At 37.3% G+C, this 19432-nt stretch overlaps 1 protein-coding gene across 4 annotated transcripts in view; it reads right to left on the bottom strand.

Annotated features, from left to right (window-relative positions):
- Positions 1–19432, bottom strand: part of SOX5 (SRY-box transcription factor 5) — a 950952-nt gene that overhangs the window by 757318 nt on the left and 174202 nt on the right. For 3 of the 4 annotated variants that reach the window (XM_079773594.1, XM_079773592.1, XM_079773591.1), the window contains exon 3: positions 17551–17627. The gene's annotated coding sequence lies outside the window, so the exon portion shown is untranslated. Of the gene's footprint in view, positions 1–17546; positions 17628–19432 lie in introns of all 4 variants that reach the window. The other variant, XM_079773593.1, reaches the window with a different exon arrangement.

The following is a 19432-nucleotide window of genomic DNA, read 5'->3' on the forward strand; positions in this document are numbered from 1 at the left end:
TTTAATTGTAGTTTTCCTAATAAATGTGAGGTGTTTCTATACTTCCTTTTTAGCATGTGTCTACCTTTATTCATTCATTCATTTTTTGCATTATTTCTTACTGAGAGTTTTTGAGATAGAGTTGTCAAAAGAGATTGAGAAACCAATCTAAAAGATGTGATAGATACTTTCTGAAATGGTTTTGATGTAGTCTGGAATTAAATATCCTGACACTTAATTTTAATTGATTCTGTTTTCTATTTTCATTCCAGACTACACCAAAATCACCTCAGGAAGTATCTCATCTTGTAGATGAGTGCCGAGCTGAAAAGGCTCTTACTTGTTCTTTTGTAAAAATTTTGGATCCTAGCAGAGCCCAGCCTGGACTGGGATCTGCTGTTTCTCACTTATTTGCTCAGATGGCCTTTGCTCAAGTATTTAACCTTAGTTTTCTCATATGAAAATGGAATAAATGAATTCACTTACATGAGTGGGGTTTACGTTTGTGTGAGAATTAAATGACCATATCTGGGACATAAAAAGCATTCAATAAATGGTAGATATTAGTTTTAATTATACAACTGATTATCCCCTATGTTGTGATACTATAAGATTCTTGCACACAGTCATGAAATTTAAATATCACCTATTTAATGTCTTTTATAGTGTGTAAGCTAAACGAAATGAAAAACTATATAAACTTACTCATTAATCATGATTTCCTATTTCATCATCTGTACCTTTATCCCTGTCTTATTCATGATTATATCCCCAGGCCTAGCAAAAGATTTGACATATAATAGACATACAAAATATTTATTAGCCCTAGACTCTAAGTATATCCCTAGTTACAGGATTCTACAACTTGCTCTTCACTTCTGAGCTGGGTTCTGTGGGAATATTCCAGCAACTGCCCCTCTCCGCCACCCCCCCCCCCCATGGAGTTAAGGAATTGCGAAGCATTTTAAAATTGTTCTGTCTAAGAAGCAGGCCCAGATCATTAGCAGTTTGTAGAGAGGCACTGAATTAGAGTGGCCTTTAGGCACCTAGGTTCAAAGAACTGCTTAATTCCTTTCCACTATACTTAAAATATCATTTTTATAGTTATTAAAAATTGTTATTGTCAACTCAATGAACATGTTACCCAGTTCCCAGCAGCCTAAACTGCTGAGGTAAGAAATTATAATGATTAGTTATTACAGTGAAAACCATTACATGAATGCAATGGGGAGTCACAAAGCAACAACTAGATAATTTCTGTCTAACTATTGGATAATTAATGCCATAAGAAAATAACATGTACACATTGGGAATGAAGGATTATAGATTATTTGCACTTATTTTCTTTCTGTGGCAATTAAATTAACTATCTTTGATTTCTCACCTGTTACCATGGTTATTTTCAGTGATCCAGGTCATTAATGTCTTGAATATAATAGTTACATTAAAATTACAGCTCTTTCAACTTGCAAAAAGATTGTGAAGGTACTGTGAAAGAGAAAGCTATTGGCTTCAGGGAAAAGAAATTGAATGAAATTGTTTAATCATCTTAAAGCTAAGAAGTCCCCACTTGGTTCCTTCCTGATATTTTCCAGTCATATCACTGAGATTTTGTTGGCTTAGGACAGCAATGAGTGAGCAGGTGGTTTTGTGACAGTAATTCCTAACTATGCTATTAACGTCCTACTTGGGTTATTAGTCCTCCCTCTGAACAATGGGAATAACAAGTTTTCTCTACCTCACTACTGAAAATTCTGGGAAAATACAACATATTAATTATATGGTGAGAAACAAATATTGAAACAAAACCAACCCTCAATTCTCTAAAAAGCATTTAATAACAGTAGGAGCTCCAATGGGGTCATGACTACTGGGTCCAACAAGTTCATGACCTGGAGCATTGCCACCAGCTCTCTCTCTCAGGGGTAAAATCAACCTAGGATATCAAGATAAAGAAGAGGGAAGGTGATTCTTGGTTTCTGGCTAATATGACAAGGTGAACATTGGTGTCATTTGTTAAGTTATGAGCACTAATGAAACATGTTTGGGTGGGTAGAGAAAAGTTAAGTTTTGCATCCGAAGGTCTAAAAAACAGAGTGATAAATTTTCATAAAATGAGAGTTCCAATCAAGCACTCTTCCACCAAACTGATGATGAGAGGGAAGAGACTTTGACTTTTTGTTGTTGTTTGCTTACTTCTATTGATGCAAACTAAAAAGAAAACCTAAGACACTTTAGGTATTTAACTTCATTTTTAAGTTTAAGACATTTTAAAACTTTATTCATATAATAAAGTCACAGGATTTTCAGGCTGGAAAAGATCACACAAAGTGTATTAAGTTGAAAAAAAATGTGCTCCCCCAAAGCATGTGATTAGCCCCAAGGTGACTCAGTGAATGAATGATGATGTTAGAAATCAGCCAGAATTCTACTGATAACCAGCGCAGGGCTGTTTCCAGGGCATGGACAGTGTAATTCCTAGGCTGCTTGATAGCCCATATCACCTGGGGGTGGGGACTGGGGCATGGATCTTACACACATGCTGGGCCCCTTCCCTGAGATTCTCTTCCAGGCAATCGGGAGGGGGGCCCAAAGGTCTATATTTTTAAATGCCTTCCAGGTGATTGATGAGTGACCAGAATCAGAACCCAATGTACCTAATACTCCATACTAGCTTTCATTAGATCATTTTATATGATTTTTTAATTTATATGTTAAAAAACAATTTTTCCCAATTAAATGCTTTCAGTTTATAAGGCAACTAAACTCTTCATTATGAAAAACATTCATCACTACAGTGAATTTGAAGATTTAGAATTGTTTGACATAGATGTAAATGATAAAAGGTCTTCCCATTTCTATGAAAAATAAGTTATTTTCAGCACAAAAATGATCCAATATAAATGCTTCCCTTTTATAAAATAAAAATCCCTTGGCTGTGATAAAATTCTTCTAGAAATTTAAAGTAGCTTCGTACTCTTAAGAATAAATGTCTAATTTAGGCATTTCACTTTAAGTACTTTCAAAAAAAAAGAAAAGAATGATGCAATAGGTCAAAATCCAGCCCAATTTATTCTTTACAGATTATAAAACACTCAAAAGGATAAAAAAATAAAGGCCATATTTTATATACAAAAGTGAACATTTCTGCATAAACAGCATTAATACCAGATTTTAGAAACAATGCAAACAACATCGTAAACTTGAAAACCAAGCAAAATTGGATTTACCAATATGACATGAAATAATCCCTTAAGTACTGGCAATCAATCTTGACATCAGTGAAAGAGTTGCAGAGATCAAAGCTGAGTGAAGCAGCTCCAAAGGACACAGAGAAGGCACGGAAGGGCTGCAGGGATGAGAGGTAGGGCTAGCACATCTGGCTGCAGTCGAGAGATGAATACGGTGAGTTATTTTGGTCCGACTGGCCATTATGCCTCAGAAACATGCAAATGCTTTCCTGGTTTCTTTCTTTTCTGATTCCATAGCACCTTTGTTTCTCTCTGTTCCTCCTCCTCCCTCTCTCCCTCTTTCTCTCTTGGTGGCCATTAACTATACTGACAGTTTGACAGGCTGAAATAAGGAAATAAAACACTTAAACATTGTTTCCTGATGTATGCATTCATCTCCTCTGCCAAACACAGATATTGAGGAGATACTTCACTCCTCCTGTCAGCTCACTAAATTATACACCCCAGCTCGCGAGCAACGCGAGCTCAGGTCTCCAGTGCAGTGCAGCGCCGTTCCTTCCAAAACATGCAAGAACTTCGTTCTTTTGGCCGAAATCTTTCCCGTATCTTTTTTTTAATACCATATTTTCTGAAACTATGGACTGAATTTCTGTATAAGAGCTGATTATTTGCTCACTTTTTAAGAAATGTCAGAATTCAGTTTAATTTTCTAGAGTTTCTTTTTTTTCAGAGGGATTTACTTAAGCAATGGCAAATGAAATGCCAAACGGTTGGTTAAATGTTCTTTATTTCTCATAACCAACCAAGAATTTTGACTTTTTGTTGTTGATGTTAATCCTCACTTGAGGATAATTTTCCTTTTTTTTTCTTTATTGATTAAGGTATTACATATGTGTCCTTCTCCCCCCCTTGCCCCCCCCCACCACCCCCACTCATGCCCTCACCCCCCCCCCCCAAAGGGATAGAGGGAGAGGAAAAGACAGAAACATCGATGTGGGAGAAACACATTGATTGGTTGCCTCCTGCAGAAGCTCCCCCCCCAACCCCCACCACTGCCAGGGCTGGGGAGGAGCCTGCAACCAAGGTACATGGCCTTGACCAGAACCAAACCTGGGACCCTTTAGTCCACAGGCCAATGCTCTATCCACTGAGCAAACTGGTTAGGGCAAGAGTTTTGACTTTTTAAAACCGTATGCTAATGAATCTAACAATTATTCTCTTGACAGGTCCAGTGACAGACAGAAGAGAGGTTGATCGTGACATCCAAAAATGTGCCAGACCACAAACAATAGATGTTTCTTCCATTGTTTGCATGTGGCAACTAAAGTCAAACTTCTGTACAGAAAACTCTGATATTCTTACAGAGAATAATTAATTCCTTCCAGAGGAGATTGCTGTGGATTAAATTATGAGAGAATAGTAGGTGACAGGTAGGGATGATGACTTAGTGTCTTTTTTAATCCCTACCTGAGAATATGTGTTGTTGTTGTCTTTATTTTAGAGAGAGGAAGGAGAGAAAGGAAAAGAGAGAGAGAAAGAGAGCGAAAGAGAGAGAGAGAGAGAGAGAGAGAGAGAGAGAGAGAGAGAGAGAGACATTGATCAGTTGCCTTTCCTACATGCCCCGACTGGGGATGGAACCTGCAAACAAGGTATGTGCCCTGCCTGGGAATCAAACTGCAATCTTTTGGTGTATGGAATGATGCTCCAACCAACTGAGTCACCCAGCCAGTGCAGGGATGATGACCTTCAATTGTTTATTTACCTCCCTCTGACCACTATTTACATGAAAGAGAAAATTTCAAAGTGAAGTATTTAAGAATTTGGAACAAAAGGCAATGGAAGTAAACCTCTCAGCCTTTTTCTTCCCTTCATTCTCTCAGCAGCAATTACTTAGTGTCTACTGTATGTAACGCACAAGTGCAGATTCTCTGAAAGATGCTAAGGAGAATCCCACAGGTATCCTGCTGGCTCCTCTCCAACTTTCAGTCTAGAAAAGATGCCACAATCATAAGGAACTAGAATGCCAGGTGGAATGTATACAGATAAAATGCTATGGAAATTCAAGGGAGTAAGGAATATCCCTACTCCCACATACAACTGGGAATTCACATCTCAGTTTGGTTGAAAGATTTTTAAAGAAAGTTCCTCTATGATAAGACTTACATGTTTTATTGGAATTACTTGTTTTACACTGCATACCTCTTCTGTCGGGCCATAAAATCTGTGAGGCACCGTGCTTGTCTGCTTTGCTCATGACAATATATTCAAGACTGGCCCAGTGGGTGGCATGTGATGTGCACCCAAGAAGTTCTGTTGAACGGATGAGTGAATTGTCTTGTCATGATAAGTAGTGACTGGATCTGAATCTCCTGAGGATAGTTTTCTGAGTTTCTCATTCATGCGATTTCCTATCTTATTGAAGTCCACCAATAAGACAGATGGGAGGCCTCTGGAAAACTGCTGGATACCCCCGTGATCAGAGATACTATACTTAATTAGCACAATTGCCAAAACATAGCCATGACCATGTCTGTAGAGCTGAGGGCTTGCTAACTCACAGGGAGCTCTTCTGCAGTCTGATCATCGTCAGTGATTACAGGATGAATCACAAAGGGGATGCCCAGGAAAGCTCTCTGCAATGTTTCTTGCTCCTGTTTTGCTTCATATTTTTTCCCCAAAGAGTAATGCTTTCTAAAAATGCCCTTGCACCATCTTCTGAGAATGCTAATCCAGTTATTGCTCATGTAAATTATCAATAGATGTGAAATGTTACTACAGTAAAGATTATAAAACAATAAATACAAAGATAGGTCATTAATTAAATCCATTTGAAGAACGGCTCAACCAGATAAGATTAAATTCTTTTACAAGAAACTATTAAGTATCCAAATCATTTGACTTTATCGAATGTTATCTGAAATAGTAAAGCTATTATTTATTAAGCACTTACTTACAGGCACTAGGCACGATGTCACAGGAATATGTCTTCACTAAAGTCTCATGATCACCTTAAAAAAAAGGAATTTTTGCCTGGCTGGAGTGGCTCAGTGGTTAAGTGTGTTCCTGTGCACAGAAAGGTTGTCGATTCAATTTGGATCAGGGCACATGCCAGGGATGCAGGCTGATCCCCAGCAGGGGGCGTGCAGATGTTTCTCTCTCTCTCTCTCTCTCGCTCTCGCTCTCGCTCTCGCTCTCGCTCTCGCTCTCCTCTCTCCTCTCTCCTTTTTCCTCTCTCCGTTCCTCAGATGAGGATTATAAAAAAAAGGAATTTTAGGCCCAAATCAAAGCAGTGAAAGATTGGCCTAGAAGTTGAGGAATCCAACCCAAACCATTTCCTTTCCAACTATTCTGCATTCAGCAATCAATAATCCAGTGATTACATTTATTTTGGCTTTTTCACAAGGAAATTCTCCTTAGCAGTGGTCATAACTTCTAAACTAAGCTCTTTCAAGTCAGTAGAACATGCAAAATACAAACTTAGTTACCTGACTTGAAAAAATATATCAATTTTAACATGACATTTGTTATCACATGAAAAATGTCTTAAGTGATCTGATTGAAAATACTATTGTGATAATGGGGTAGAGAGGATTATGGGGGAGGCTAGGGTAGGCTGGGTGAGGAAGATCTACCAGTTGCTCTTGCTGGAGTTTGGTGGGTAAATTAGGACATACATAGCAGGACACTTTGGATTAATTTCTCTTATATGCCTCTTGCTCTTGCTTTCTCCCACTGTTTTCTCAAATGTCTTGGCAACATACTACCTTTTCAAATGTTGAAAAGAGCACTTTGGGGGGTGAGGTGGGAATGCTTTTCTAGTTCCCCCTTAACCATATATTTGAGGTGAGATAAGCATAATTCTGGCCCACAAAACTGCATTTTTTCTACTATAACATTTTGCCTTCCAATTGTTTCTTCTGGATTTGAGAGGTCAAGAGAAACCCTGCTTTTGCCATGCTCCCAGGCCAGGCCTTTCTCTAAATTAAATTAACATTTATTTTGTAAAGGGAGAGGAAAGTTACAAAACTTCCTCAGCTTGTAAGATACTCAAATGATTCTACGTATATCCTATCCTTGAGTAAAAACATACTTTCAATAGGACTAAAACTATCTCCTTTTACCATACTTATGTCTTTTCCCAATTCTATTTTTTAAAATAGAATTACCATGTATAATAACAATAGATCTTTATAATATGGAAAATGAAGGTAGTAGAGATAAAAATGGAAAGGACTAGAATTGTATAGAGATAAGGAAAAGAAGAAAGGGAAAAAGAAGGGAAAGGAAAGAGAGATGGAAGGAGGTGAATCTTTTTATTTTGTCCACGCCCTTTGGTAAAGTTAGAGGTTTGCTTTAAGACAAAATTGCCTCTTTCAGTACTCAATGATATTCTTTCTATGCAACTTCCTTCACAAATAGGTTAATCACAGAGGCAATTAGTCTCGCTACACACAGGATGTCACTATTTCCTTATATAAACAGTACTGGCACACATGTTTCAGGCAGAGAAAAATATCAGTCAAGACCAAATTTCAAAATGTATTAGAATTTTGTACTGTGAGATGCTATTTTATCCAGTTTGGGTGAGGTTTAATTCTTAGCACACTCCTTGTTTATTACACAGTCTTTCTGTTTCGTTCTTATTATGGAAGTTTTGTATGTGAACTAGTAGTTCTGCTCAAATCAGAATAAAAAATCCGAAAGGACAAGGGATCGTGATACTGGCTAACTAAACAGGAATAAGGCAGGCCTTATTAGCAAGGCAAATAGGAAAAAGGGAGCTGGAACTGAAAAAAGCTAATTCTATATTAGTTTAAGCCAGTGGTCGGCAAACTCATTAGTCAACAGAGCCAAATATCAATAGTACAACGATTGAAATTTCTTTTGAGAGCCAAATTTTTTAAACTTAAACTTACAACGCCACTTCTTCAAAATAGACTCGCCCAGGCAATGGTATTTTGTGGAAGAGCCACACTCAAGGGGCCAAAGAGCCGCATGTGGCTCGCGAGCCACGGTTTGCCGACCACTGGTTTAAGCAAATGTTCTGACCCACACAGCCTGCAAGGATTTTAGTGCGAGTACTTTATTTTACATATTCAGAGTTTGGAAATTAGTGACTACTACAGTTCTGAGAACTAAAGGATTCGTAGCACAAGAGATGTTTTTCTAAAAGTGGAATATACGTAGCGCTGGGTAGCACGAACCAATCTCGGTGACACATGTGGAATTCACACACCAAACTGTGAAATCACTAACGATGGCATCCACTTTAGCCTGCAACTCCTAACTACTGTTGACTGCTGTGTACTTACCGAAACCAAAACAGCAAAGTGCTGATCAAAAGAATAAATTGCTGTATCTTGTAGCAAATACATATCCATAGAGGGCACTCTGTCCTTCTTGAGGGTGGCTACCCTGATGACAGAACTGTAAGACACTAATGACACACTCCCATCTCTGGTTCATTAGCTCACTTTTTACGGTGGTGATAGTGAAAGCGAGGTCTTAGGGCCAGAACCACACATTAGCCAACACGTTCCTTTCCCTTCTCTAACCATAGACTATGTTATCCAGTTTTGACTATGCTATCAGAATAAGGTTTACCATCAGCCACAGGGTGAGAGAGGTATACAGTGACGGTTCGTACCAGAAAAGAACTCAAATGCCATTTCCTTCTAAACGATGGCTCCACTCCAGACTTTTCATACACTAAGTACAACATACTGCTTACAAATCAACCCAGCAAAGTGTGTGCTTCAGGCCTGGGTTCACTCTGCATGGGTTTGAATCCTGGCTCCACCTCTTACTAGCTCTTGAGTCCTAGCAAGTTACTCAGTTTCTCTCTCAATTCCCTCAACTGAAAAATGGGTATAATAATAGTAACCTGCTTCGTAAGGTACTTAGGAAGCTTACATTAGATACTACAGGCAAAGGCCAAGAACAATACCTGGGAAAAAAGAAGTCCTTGGTAAACGATACAAGTATTCTGTAATGAACAAAAAGTGGTGGAGCTTTTTTTCTGATTTTATAAGTCTGTGTGTGTGTGTGTGTGTGTGTGTGTGTGTGTGTGTGTGTGTTTAAATTTGGAGGTCCTGCATTTAAATTCAACCTCCTTAAGAGAAAGCAGAAAGTTCACTACAAGATAAGTGAACTGAGGGTTGTAAAGCCCTCTATCAGCACCAGAATCTCCCCATAGTCTAGTCTGGAACAGGAGTCTTTCTAGAATGTCAATCCAGGCTTACCTGAGTGTATATGAGCAGCAAGGCAGAAATGGGCTTTCTTCTTCTATAATGAATCCAAAGCTACTGCTGATGACGCACAGATGGGCAGGAAATGGAGTGAGTGCTCCCCTTCCAGCAGCCACTGAAAACTTCGTAAGTAACTTTTTTTGTTGTTAAAAGATCATTGGCTCTATTGCTTCTATTTGATCTGTTTGCCCTATATCCTCTAGGGAGTTTGATGGTGGGTGGGTAAGTCAGCTTTGCAGTTAAGCCAGCTAGGCAAATAAGTTGTTTTGACTATAGTGACTACAAATATAGAGATATGTACATATGCATATTCTTCCCCATGCATGCACCAGGATAGCTCCAGAAAGTATGACAGTGAAAAGTATATTACAGATGACATAAAGGAGACCATTAGGATGTTCCCTTCAATGTGAGAGCCAAATAAATAGTGTTTATTGTAAGTCTCTCTCTCACACACTCATGCACACACACACACACAGTGGTTTCGGTCTCACAGTTTTTTCATTTGGGGATTGCCTGATGAGATTTAGTCATTTTGTGCAGAACAGGAACCTCTAGGTTTTAGAATTACTAATCTTGTATTTCCAGCCACTGCAACAGCTGATTTACACCGATTTCATGGGTAACTAGATCAATTGTGTAGACAGTAACACTTAAGAGGACATGGGGAAGGGAGTTGACTGAAACAGCCAATGAAACTGACTATAAAATCAGTACTAGAATAGACACTAAAAACAACTAGAATTTCTTCACAGCCTAGTTCTTTTGTACACAAGTTAGGACACTGAACAATTCAAATCAACCCTGAAGCCAGGACTATGCCTGCAGGTAAGGAGTCAACACCAGGAGCAGTTAAAAGCTTGCTATTAATGTGGCCTGTCAATCATGTGGGTATTACTCCTTCTGCTCTAACTCAACATTTCAGATGAGTTTTCTACTTAACAATCACTTGTATTTAAAATGACCCATTATCATTTTTTTTTCAAATTCTTTAGGATTTCAAAAGAAAATCACAGTAAGCTAAGCTATCATGTTAAAAAATGAGGTCTATTAGTATAACAGCATTATACACATAATAAAATGCCCTGATGCCTCCTTAGAATCAAGTGACTTAAAAGGCTCCATTCCTCAAACACTTGGTTCACAAATATGCAAAAAAGTAATTAGATAGTATTATTTGTATTACACACTGAAAATAATATATCCTATACTCATTGATGCAAAAAGTACATATAATTACAGAGCTGTGGTTGTATTATTTACCTGTATCTTCATTTAAAATTATTTAAATAATGAAAATTTAGTTAGATGCCATGTGGAATGGTATCCAACTAAATTTTGTGAAATGGTTTTACTGATGCTTTTCTCCTGTTTGCTCTGCTTCTCCTGCTCCCCCCCCCCCGCCCCCGCGCCACCCCTTTTTTCTCTCTCTCTCTCTTGGCTCCTGACTTTATTGGGCAAAAAAAATAATTATAATAATAATGTAGGTTCATTTTTTGCTACATATAGTTTCATTTTCCCCTCTCACTCTTCCCTCTTCCTGCCGTCACCCCTGGAAGATCGCCAGTAGCCACGCTGGAGAGGTGCCAGGGTGCCCTGTTCTGCACACGCTGAGTGCCTCTGTGTATATCTCGGCCCGTCTTACCTCAGTTACCATTTACAATATTGAGTGGAAAGTGCAGGACGGAATAGTCAGCATTTATAAGTCAACTGGTTATATGATACAAAAATATATAGCCAACTTCAGAATTTATAGCAATAACATTTATGTATCGTGTTACTCCTAGAACAATCCAATTTATAAAGTGCCTATTGTGTATACATAAGGAATAATCATAAATCATTTACATTAAACAGTGTCAACTGGCAAAACACAACTTTCCCGCTAAATTCGGCACAATGAGATTAATGAGGTTTTTGGGGAAAAAAAAAAGCACACTAAAAAAAAAAAAAATCAACTCTGATTCATCCTAGGTGGATAACATGTCCATATAAAGGAGCAGGTGTCTGTGGAATGATTTAGAACACCTATGGAACATCTCTGGAAAGTTTTAACTTTCTCTGAAGTAGAGAGCTGTCCACAAAGTAAGCTGGGAATGTGGAAAGAACCCAAGTCTGTCACCAACCTCAGGCTTTCTTTTATTTCTTCTCAGTAAAGAATGGATTTAAAACAAACAAACAGAGAAAACCCGAAGGCCCTATTTGACCAGCTGTCTGACACGTTTTCATGTACAGGCACTTTTAGAAAACCTGGGGAAAATTATGTAGATTACCTACTTGGGTCTTTGACTCCTAGTTGGAAAAAAAATCTCAATCAGTGACCAAAGCTAGCAAGAAACCAAAAATGAAACTCAAATATGCATGAGGATTTTCTCCCTATGTTCACTCCCTATTCAGAAAGGCAACTGTCTTTAGAAACCCATGCTTTGGAGTTTGTAATTCAACCCATTCCCTCTCCCTAAAAAGCCCTTAAAATTAATAATAGGGAATGTTTTGACAGTTCACATCTGTACCAGGTGTACCGGTTAATAATGGTGGATTTTTGTAATCAAATAAAACAGGATAATTTCAAGAGAAACATCAAAAATCCTTTATTCAAATAATGTCCATCACTAGCTACACATGTCCCCATCTTTCAGGTAATTTGTGGATGCCGTCCCAATAGAACTTTTCTTGTTTTGAGGAAAACCATTCAAAGACCCAATGTTCCACTCTTCCATACGTTTTGAAGTGCTGCTCAGAAAGTGCCTGTGCCATCGATCGGAACAAGTGGTAATCTGAAGGAGCAAGGTCTGGTGAAGATCTTCTAACGTGTCTTTAACTGGTTTTGAAGTGTGTGATGGTGCATTATCATGAAGCAAAATTACTTTGCTGTATCTTCTGGCCCATTCTGGTCATTTCATGATCAAAGTGTGGTTCAAATTGATTATTTGTTGTCAGTAGTGATCAGTATTAATGGTTTTCACCTTTAGAAGCTCATAATACACCACACCTTCCTAATCCCACCAAACGCAGAGCATTGTTTTCTTTCCGAAGCGATTTCGCCTTGCAGTCGATGTTGATGGTTGACCTGGATCAACCCATGATTTTGTGCGTTTGGGATTCTCAAAATAAATCCACTTTTCATCGTCAGTTACAATTCAATGCAAAAAAGACTCTTTCCTGTCGTTGAAGCAACATTTTACAGATGACTTTTCGATTTTCCATTTGTCTTTCCTTCCTTTAAAATCTTTCCCATTGCTTGTAAATGATCATAAATTGTTTGCTGAGCAACATTTAATCTTTCTTCAAGTTGTTTTTGAGTTTGACACGCATCTTCATCCAATAATGCTTGTAATTGTTGGTCTTTAAACTTTTTAGATTGACCTGGATGTTCTTTGTCTTTCACATCAAAATCATCACTGTTAAAGCGTTTAAACCAGCGTTCACAAGTATCTTGAGATGGAGCATGTAGACCATAAGCTTCCCGAAGTATTCAGCATCACTTTTCTTCAAAATAAAGTAATGAATTAAAACTTCCTGCAAATGCTCTTTTTTTTTGGCATGAAATTCGACATTTTTAAGCGTAAAAATATCTATGATGTTAACACCTTCAGAAAATTTGACATATGAAGTTTTGAAGCTTGTTGTCAATACAACAAAATAGCATACATATCAAATCGCATATATATGTGTAACTCCGTCTATTGAAAAAATCCGCATTATTAACTGGTACACCTGGTAAAAGCATTTAATCTTATCTGAACCTCACCTACACAGCTGAATTGGACATCCTATAAGAAAAACATATTTTGGATTTCTCTTCACAGTATTTTGGCCCTCTATCTTCTGTCTTTAGAAAGGATTACAGGAGAGACATTTTCTTCCAGCCTTAACAACATTCATTGATTTCTTTTAGCTAAATTTTTTTCTTATATACAAGTTTTTTTTTCTTTTAAAAAAAAAACCCACTTCTCAAAACTCTATTGATGATGAGTATTACTCTGGAGAGGAGCAACTCCCTATCTTGGTAAAAATTAAAATGGAATCTGAAAAACAGAGAGAAATATAGAGCAGGAAAATCTGCAAACCAGTTTTCAATGAATGAATTACCTGCTGATTCTTAGGCAAAGTTAATTGATACTGTGTAAGCATGCGTTGTAATCTAGAAAGCAAAACAAAACAGAAACCATACATATACAGAGTAATAACAGCGCTTAGACTTCCCAACTGAAGTGAGAATTGGTGGTGAACAGAGGGTTTCAGAAGATTTTTTAAAGTAACATAATAATCTGGAAGGTAAATATACAATGGCTTTTGTAGAAATGTTTTGAAAACAGGACATCCTTCAAATTAGCTGAATTTCAGTGGCATTAATTGGTAGGAAAAATATAATGTAAATTTTCTCAACTAAGAGTATTAAACTTAAGAGGCAGTGACAAGTCACTTTAGCCATGAATAGAGTTTGGTTAGAAAGCTTATCCACTCAAGAGGATGGAACCTTGTTAACTTCAGGAGGTTTTTGTTCGTGTGAAGAAAGACAAGATGACACAGTGAGCCTTTCCTCATTTAAGTTGTTTATTCTTTAAATGTTTCTGATAATCACAGAACTCTTTCCCATTGTTGAGTGGCATTTTGAATCACTTAAGAAGAAAACTCTTGTGCTCAGCGAGGCAACTTAAAATCCCAGGCTAACTCCTATTGGTCAATAAACTGAGCAATCTACTAGTATGTAAAATGAACACACGTCACATTATAACTACTACCTCTGTGGCTGCTACTCTAACCTCCACATTGTTAAAAGGTTACTTTCCCTCCAATATTAATGAAAACTACACAATCACTATGTAGGCATTTTTACAGTATCTGAATTTTCCTATGATTGACTTATTCTTTCTACCCATTCTCTCTACACTTCTAAAGTAAAAATAATTTTTAAGAAAATAACTACTTCACCAACATGGTCCAAAATAAAATATTGCTAATTTTTTTTAAAGTCAGCTAATCAACAAATAGTTTGGGCCAATTATTAAAAAAAAAAAAAGACTTCCTTTACAAATTACTTTCATAGACCCAATTATTACTTTTTTAACTGAATTAACTAAACTGGAGGGTTAAAATGCATAGAAACTCAGACTCTCATAGCAATAAAAGTTGTTGAACCATCACTGGAAAAATTATCTCTTTTTTCCTAATGGAAGTCTTCTGATGTTGCTGGTATAAAGTTCTTACTGTATATAAAAGATTTTGCCTCGTTTCCTTATACAAAATGACAGTAAAGAAATACCTTCAGGCTGAATCACACTTTTCCACTTCAGCTAACAAAAAAACAACAACTTCCTTTTCATTCTTACTTTGATATTTTCATTTAAATAACTAGCTATATGTGTTATACTTGTTTTGACTCTTTTCCTCAAGAAACAACCTCAATAACAATTCATTTTCTTGGATGGCTATAAGTATCAATGTTGTGTTTTATTTGTTCCAGAAGACATTGATTCAGCGTTACTTTTAGAGTTTCTTAACTTAGAATCCATGGATTGCTAGAAAATCTGTAAGTTTATGAAATTATAGGCAGAATTTCATATGTATATATCCCTGGTGGAAAGCAAACCATTCTTTTCTGCTACCCAGCATCCACGGATACTCATTCAGTTACCAGTACCCCATTTCCCTCTGGGATTTAACCCTAAGTCCATGGAAAATTACAAAGCAGACTCTATCCCCTGCTCCAATAGAGGTACATTTGGATGAGTCTATGATCAAATCAAAGCAAATTAGTATAGAGAGAATTTTGATAGGGCCTCTGAAAAAGACACTCTCTCTTTTCCCTGTTTGATCTAAAGAAGCTGAGCGTATGCTGCAGTTGAAGCAATGCTACTGCCACCATCTTGCTCCCAAATGGAGCCAGAGACTGAAGCTGTATTAGTGGAAGCTGAGAGATGGAGAGAAATTGAGTCCTAATTACATTATTTTAACCCAGAAGTTAGCTCTTTGCCTTGACTTTCCACATTTTCATAAACAAGTAACACACACATACATATTCATAGCATGTTACTCCACAACATTTGCATAGCTGACTCCTTCAGCTTGTCACTGGCTTTCTCTGACCTTTCCTATCTTATATAAAAAAAGCATGGTATGCAAATTGTCCCCTCAACCAGGAGTTCGTCCGGGAGTTCGACCAGGAAGTGGGGCCAGCCAGGGGAAGGGAGGGAGGCCCAAGCCCCCGGTGGTGGTGGTGGTGGTGGTGGTAGGCACCTGGGGGAAGGGAGGGAGTACCAAGCCGGCAGCCGCTGGGGACCCTACCAGTGCACGAATTTTGTGCACTGGGCATCAGGTCTATTATAAGTCCCCCTCTCTTTACACTTTACTTATGTCCATCCAGCCTGTCTTTAATCTCATTACATTTTGTCAAAATCTTATGCCACATGCTATGTCTAAATTTGGTACACAAAAATGTGGTCACTTTCCCAGGCCATTTCAGTCAAAGTTTACACAATGCAGGATTATTTTCCAGTAGAGGGAGAGAGGGAGGGGGCATGTGAAGGAGGGGAACAAACATTAAAAACTGAAGATTCAAAGAGAAAGCTATCAAGGGTAAAACAAATGGAGACTTTGATTAGATACAAGAACATATTTTATGGTTAAGCAAATATCTTTATCATGAATTAGGAGAAAAGGATTTTTTATACATTTTGATCTTGATTCCAAACAGACTTAGCTGACATAATTATGAAGCCCCTAATGCAGGGGTTTAGGAACACTTGCCACTTTCCTTGAACCAGCTCTATAAATGACAAGTGTGAGTATTTCGATTAAATGAATTGATTAATAAACACCTTTGGAATATCCATCATAAAGGCTGATTTATGTTCCATTGCCAGCAGTAATTCAAGGAAATGCCATGCTATTCAAAAAATATTACATGTTGTTCTCAGCACTTTGCCAATATTATTGCACCATGTAAGTTTGACAATATCTATATTATTTTACCATACTAACTATGCATAAAAGCCGATAGATATTAAACCACTTTAAGTTTACATGGGCATCAGCACATGAACCACTTAAATTTATAACTCTGATGAATGGCCTTTCATTTGTAAATTTATAGCGTATCCATAATTTCTTTAGGGAACCAGGAGGTTCATTCAAAAATTGCCACAACATTTATCTATGCAAGGATGATGGATATGGTTTATACAATTAAATGCTTTGAGAAATTAAAATCATATTGCCAAGGAAAAGGACATGCTCTTTCCTGGTTTGCTCACATTTTAAAAATGATCAGAACTCTACTCTCAGCAGTTATAATAGTTTATCTAGATAGCATATTAATATACTTATTAACTATGTCCAAATATAATGTTAGGGCTGCATAGCATCGGTATGAACTATTGGACATCAAGATCACTTAAATTTATTATTTTATTTTCTAATGTTATTCCTCTATATTAAGCTATAAAAAATATAAAGTATCTTCAAGATATAATTTTTATTATTTACATTTACTACATTTACGGTATTTAAATCTTCAGGACTACTCCCAGAAAACCACATGGTTTGTTGCAAGCATAAACTATAACTTAAATAAAATTACTCAAATAAAATTCATATTTGCCAACAATCAAACTAAACAAAGAGTCTTATTTATCCCAATACAGACTTTACTCAACTGGAGAAGTCAATGAAGTAAGAGAAGATAAAGTTAACAATTGTCACTAAAGTAACCAATAACAATCAGAATAGTCACTGTGATAAGTGCGAAGAAGAAATGCACATTGTTGCTATGTGTGATGTGCTCTGGTGTTTTCCTCCCTTCACTTGTGGACATTTACCAGTGTAAATGGGAAATACACACAAATCCCAGGGCTTTGTGTGTGCATGTGTTTTTCTAGAGCAGTCTTACTTTTTAAAAATCTATCTTATTATTACAGAATCTCCAAAAGATGGAAAGTGGGTTTAATGATTTGATTCGGTTATATGCCAACAATCTCCAAATTATCAACTCTTTAGCATTAGCTCATCCAGTCAAAAAATTTGTGCCAAAGCTTTCAAAATCTGTAGACAAAATATTTATAGAATATCGAGCTCTCTGTTCTGCGTAAAACAAATGTAATATTAAAAATAATAAAATACAGCTTACATACCCTAGTAGATCGCTAGCTCCTTGCGGGCAGGAACGTATTTTTCATCATCTTTGGGTCACCAGAGGCCAGCACAGCACCTGGGACAGAATACACACCCAATAAATATGTTTGAATTGGTTAAATGATACAGTGCTGATTGCATTCTATTTGAAAGGTATGAAATTCAATGAAATAACCATCCGACATATCAACACTCTTCCTCTATATCCTACACTATTAAAGTAGCAGTGCACATTCTTATACATTTGAATGACAACTTTACTCGCAAGACTCAATTCTCAAAAATAATTGCTCCTAAGTGCTTATTACATTATATATTCTTATTGTCTTAGTTTCAGTGGAAGGAATAAAATGTTTGAGATCATGAACTTTGGAATTAGGCTGACAGGTCCAAATCCTCCTTCCACCATTTACTACTTAAAAGGTCACTTAATCTCTCTCAATCTCATCTTGTCTTTAAAATAACGATAATTATAGTATCTTTCTAATAATGTTCCAAGGAGTATAGGAAGCAGAGCTCAGCACACTGCCTGACACACAGCATACCCTCAATAAATGATAACTACAATTTGTACTCATTCGTCTTTCCCTCCCTCCTTGTCTGTGTAGAGAAGAGTTAACCTTAACCAAGCAGAGGTCTTGCTTTTGCCTTCAACTACTGGGAGAAGATCGCTGGGCCCTCAAAATGCCATTCCCGATAGGAGTGTCTTTGTTTGCCTGAAAGCTTTGGCCAGGGGAGAGTTGAACAATATGATTGATGATGGGGGCTTGGGGCTTTGGGCTGTGCACATCAATTTTGCCTCCAGAAGCATCTGGAGACTAAGGGTATCAGCCCAACACTGACATCGAGGCTGGAGAATAAAGGTCAGCCACGTGGGCCGTATATGATCAAGTCCCATTAAACGTTCTGGACACCAAAGGCTCACTCGAGCTTCCTGGGTTGGCAACGCTCCATGCATATAGTCCCATCTCAGTGCTGGTAATGTAACAGGTCCAGACTCCATGGGGAGGACAATGAAAGCTCTGTTGTTGATTCCTGGAGCTTCAGACTCAGTCTTACACACTTCTCTTGGCTGATTTTAATCTGTATCCTTCCCCTGTAATAAACTTTAACTATGAGTATAACAGCTTTCGCTGAATTTTGTGAATACTTCAAGCAAACTGTCAAACCCGAGGGTGGTTTTGGAAACCCCTCAAACTTGCAATTAGTGTGAGAAGTGAGGGTGGTCTTGTAGGGAGGACTGGCTCCCTCGAACTTTGTAGTTAAGTAACTGTGAAGTTGGTGAAAATTCTCATACCTTCCTTCTTTAAATCTAAATATCTTACTTTATCAAGTGAACTTTAACAAAGCTTCCATGTTAAAAAAAATCACTTTGAAGTGATGATGTTTGCATATAGATTGTATGCCGTCACTTTATTTTTCCTTACACAAACAATGAAAGCTCCTCTCCCCTAATAGATATAGATATGTTTTGTTTTGGCAATGTGAATGGTAGTACTACTTATAAGTAAAGGAGTTTCATACATGTAATATTTTTAAAGATACGTAATAGAAGATCTGTCAAGATCAGATGTTAGAAAATTAACCTCATTAAAAGATATATATGTTTTCAAACAAAATATTGATTAATTCATATACAGGAGTTTTTCACCCCCTTCATCCAAAAGTAGTAGGTTCCTATGAAACCTTTTGTAAGCTGAAATGGTGTAATGCTAACTAAAAGAACACTAAAGATCTTTGCTTTTATAAACTGTTATTGTACTAATGTAGGTCTTTTGTAAAAGCAAAGTGACATAAGGGGAACTTCTGAAAAGCGAGGCTACCTGAGCTTCTTTAGATTCTCCTAACAGTTTGGTAGGTAAAATTTTAAGATGTCCTTCA

The sequence above is a fragment of the Cnephaeus nilssonii genome (assembly GCF_951640355.1).
Source record: "Cnephaeus nilssonii genome assembly, chromosome: 6".
NCBI lineage: Eukaryota > Metazoa > Chordata > Mammalia > Chiroptera > Vespertilionidae > Cnephaeus > Cnephaeus nilssonii.